This window comes from Scomber japonicus, chromosome 3 (assembly GCF_027409825.1).
Source record: "Scomber japonicus isolate fScoJap1 chromosome 3, fScoJap1.pri, whole genome shotgun sequence".
NCBI lineage: Eukaryota > Metazoa > Chordata > Actinopteri > Scombriformes > Scombridae > Scomber > Scomber japonicus.
Window position 1 is genome coordinate 4,028,389 of NC_070580.1, and position 4,625 is coordinate 4,033,013.

A 4,625-nucleotide genomic window follows, 5' to 3' on the forward strand; every position below is an offset into this window, starting at 1 on the left:
TCAATGAGAATAAGAGGCTATTCATGTCACATTGGCTAAGCAAATTTTCAAATATTGTCATAGTTTTTCATATATTATAAATTATTTTTCTCTTAATTACAACAGTTTGATGTCTTAGAACAGAAAATAATGACAGGATACAGCCACGGTTAGTCCTTTCCTCCATTTTCATCAGCATAAAATAAACACTAAAGCAATATAGATGGATAAATATATATGGATGCAAATACATTATAAGCCAATGTAGGATTACATAAATCTACTATATTCTTGTACATCTTCTCCAGTGCTGCTGCTTGGACTGTTACATTTATGTAATTGTGGAGATTTGGCTGTAGATGGACCCTCTGCTGCCATGTCCACTTAATCTGTTGACTCAAAGTGTGTGTTTGTGTGTGTGTGTCTCGAACATGTGCGAGTGTGCCAGATCGCACTGGATAAGCCCTCATCAGCAGAATATTAAAAAAAAAAAACATGGTATGCAGCAGAAACAGTTCCTGTCATGAAATATTCTGTCTGAAAGCTGCATGTTAAATTCAGCAGGAACCAGAGAGCTGAAGATTATCTTCTGAGCTGCTTGGCGGAAGTCAACGTGTGACTTTTTCAGTGTAAGGAGGAGAAATATTCTGACCCCCCCCCCCCCCCCCCCCCCCCCTTGTTCACTGACAAAACAAAGCTAAGATCAGAGATTAACCCTTACATACTGTTAATATTCTACACCCTCGCAGTATGTTCCCCTTATGAAAAGAGTCTATTAAACCTTAAACCTTGATTCATGTTTCAGAGAGCAGAGAGAGTGTATTTTTTAGCTTTCACATCACGAAACATCTACTATCACACAATATCATGTCCTATTTTACCTAAGACATGAAAATATAACATAGCAATAATGATGGAAATGTATTTAATGTAAAGGTCAAATGAGCAGAACTTTCTGGAAGTGTGGGGTTTATTGTAGAACCATTAGAGCCATCAGTCTTCACTGCTACATCATAAAAACTACCTTACTACTACTACTACTACTACTACTATCTTATTACAACTATTAACTATTAATTTCACTAAAACACATGGCAATAGATACGGAGATCATTTGACCCAGAACAGCCTCAATGGACACATACAAAATTATAACATTTTAAAATATGTTCATTTTTGTGCATTTTGGGCCACTTTAGTAATAGTCAATATGTAAGGGTTAAATATACTGATGCCATGACAGGATTTATATGATTTGATGATCGATCGCATGGTGACACTTTTCTTGTGTTGGCTATTTAAATTCAAATAATCTGCATTTTATCAGAAGGAGAATATTTATTCAAAAATGTACAGAAATGTAGACTGTGAGTATAAAATTGTCAAAAGTGTTAATAAGGGGTTAAAATGAGTGAGAGGAAGATGATAGTAAAGAAGGTCAGGACCCAGACTTGGCTGATTCCAGGTGGGAATACAGATGTTGTGCCCATGAGCCAGGTACTTAACCTACATTACTGCACAAGCATCCATCTGTGAGTGTGAGTGCGAGTGTGGGCTCAGGGATAGATGTGTCTGCTTCACTAAGACACACTATCACAGACTAACAGAAGGTGAACATGCACTCACACATTTAATGTCTGGCATACCCATTTATGATTTACAATTAGGCTGTCCAAGTATTCCACCTAGCAACACTTCACAGCTCACACTTACTGCTGCAACTGAAGCACGACTGGAAAAAGCTTGATATAAAATAATAAAAGATATATGATTGATTTTTAATGATCAAAGTTCTGGTTAAAGACACACACACACACACACACACACACACACACACACACACACACACACACACACACACACACCAGCCTGATAGTGAATGCAACCGAAGATCAAAAATCAACAGAAACTTGAAGATTACAACTATAAATAATGAAACACAAATCATCAATCAGCTGTTCCGCTACATGTGTACATACCTGTTTTTTAAAATGTGTCATAAATCCAGAATAGTAAATGGACCGATGGATGCCCTCAATCTAAAAAATTCAATCTTGGGGGGGGGTGACTTGCTTCTCATGTATTTTTCCAGTCAATGATTCTCTTGATTGGTCGGGACTCAAGGCTCAGCTTACCATTGGCTATTGCTCCACTCACTCGTGAAATGGTCCCTTTAATTTGTGACCAGTGCTGCAGCTTTAACAGGCTGTGTTTGATCCTCTCTCATTTACATGTACCCACTTACCAGGATATGAGTCTGACTTTATCTATATTCATCTCATTGTTTTTTACATTCAGATAATAAGAGTGATAATTATCATAGCTATGTAGATGTCTCCTGAAATGAGTGGAGTACCACAGGGTTCAGTTCATGGTTCACTTGTGTTCATCTTCCCACTGTTGCACATCACTATGAATATTGTAGGTAGTTAACAATAGACTAAAGTTTTATTCACTTCTCTCTCCCCTTACATATATAAAGTGTGTTGTTGGTATATAGGTCAATAACAAATAAGTGTTGGGAAGATGAGCAATTCAAAAATATGTTAAATAGTTTTAAAAGCAGCATCAGGTTTGTTAAAATGTACATTTAGTATATTTGTTGGTTTTATATCATTTGAAATGACATTTGCACCATTTTTTTACCAAAAGTAAGACTGAATGCTCCTGAAAATGTCAAATGGTGTAACCACAAAAATATTTTATCCACCTACAGTGTATTTAAGTTGACTTATACTAATAATGACTTACATTTTAAAACATCAAATGAGAAGAAGTATTTTGACATTTAAATTTTAAAGCATTTTGTTAATATTGAACAGGACATATCTGAAAAACAACCATTTTTTCTAGATACGTTTTGACAAATGATGTAAAATGTGTTAACAAACATGGTGTTGCATTGCAAAAGTGGATTATATTTATTCCACATTTTAGTTCACATTTATTTTCCTGTATATGATCATATTTTTATGAAAAAACACTGGTTACACCAATTGACAGTGGGTTGCATCATGTCATTGACCCATATAGCATATTAAATGATCTGTGAACATGATGCAGTCACACATGTAAATGTGAGGATTCATTCACTCATCTGCCAAAGTTCAGAAGAGTTACAAAATGTGTGGATTTCTTGTCATTGGAAGTGATGACAATATCTTTACATTTATCAGTTTTTTTCTTTCCATCCACAGAAAGCCAGTGATTTCACACCCACAAACAGAGCTATACCCAGAGTGAATAGACCTGAAAACACAGTGAGTCATGTATCTTTAGTGCATTTGGGGAAATAATGATGTAAGGATCAGACACATTTCAGACACCTGCTCAGACACCTGTGGGGAGGAACTCTAACCCACTGTGTGATCACTCATTTTAGATGACAGTATTGTAGATTTGTTGTCAGCTGTTGTCATATTTGTCAGAAGACGTTGGGATTTGGTTGACGTGTCAGTTTGGTGTGTGTATGCTGAGGGAGAACAAAGAAAAGCAGCTCATTCAGCATCATGTGGACATGAGGAGTTAGTTTGGATGTAGTCTCTGTGTGGTGTTCACTGACTTCCTGTTACTTTCAGGATGCTAGCATCACTGGCTTTGTCCTAAAATGATCATTTCAGTGTTTCAGTGTTTTTATATGTTTCTTAGTGCTTGGTAACTATCATGTATCTATTTACTCTGTCCTGTTTTTTTTGTCTTGGTTAAGAAAGCGAGTGTTAAATACAAGACTACTGTGCCATGCTTTCTTTGAAACAGTCCACTCTTTGCTCAAAGGAAGGGACAAGTGTGTATATGTGCGTGTGTGTGTGTATTTTGTACCTGATAGATATCTCCAACGTGTTAATTAGATTTGTCAGCAGCTCCGTGCGCTCAACCAGCCCTCCTAATTCATAAGCACACACACACACACACACACACACACACACACACACAGACTTACAGTCTCAGCAAAAAAAACCCAACAATCAACAAAACAACACTCAGTCTTACAAAAGTGCACACAAGCACCTACACACCATCATCCTGCCTAATCCCCTTCCAAGTGTGTGTCCCTACAGACACACACACACACACACACACACACAAAGGCACACTCAAAGGCACACTCGATCACACCTTTTAACCACTCCACCAGAGCAGTAATCACTGGCACACACACTCACACACTGACATGTCAGTCATTTTAACACCATGGCCCCCAGTGGGCTCAGGACTAGGATGAGAGGGAGGGGGTGTGTGTGTGTGTGGGGGGGGGTTCCTTACACTCTTTACACGTGCACACACTTGCACTTCATCTCACACACATACACACACACGGACACACAAAGCTGCTGCTATGTCAAGAAAAAGCCAGACATGGACGAGGAGCTGAAACAAAGAGGAGACATGCTGCTTCGCTGTATTTAAAGTTGAAATATTCAGTGTATTATCTATTTATTACAGACTAGACATGATGTAAAACAGGATGAAAAAAGAGAGAGAGGGGGACTTTAATGAAAAGAACATTAAAGTCTGCTCTTCTGGTCATGAAAATATGAGCCTGAACTCTGACCAGCTGTGTTTTCTGAAGGAAGAGATGAGAAAGACAGATGTGATATCATCCTACATAATGAATGAATAGACACAGAGATAGAGGACCAGGAGCT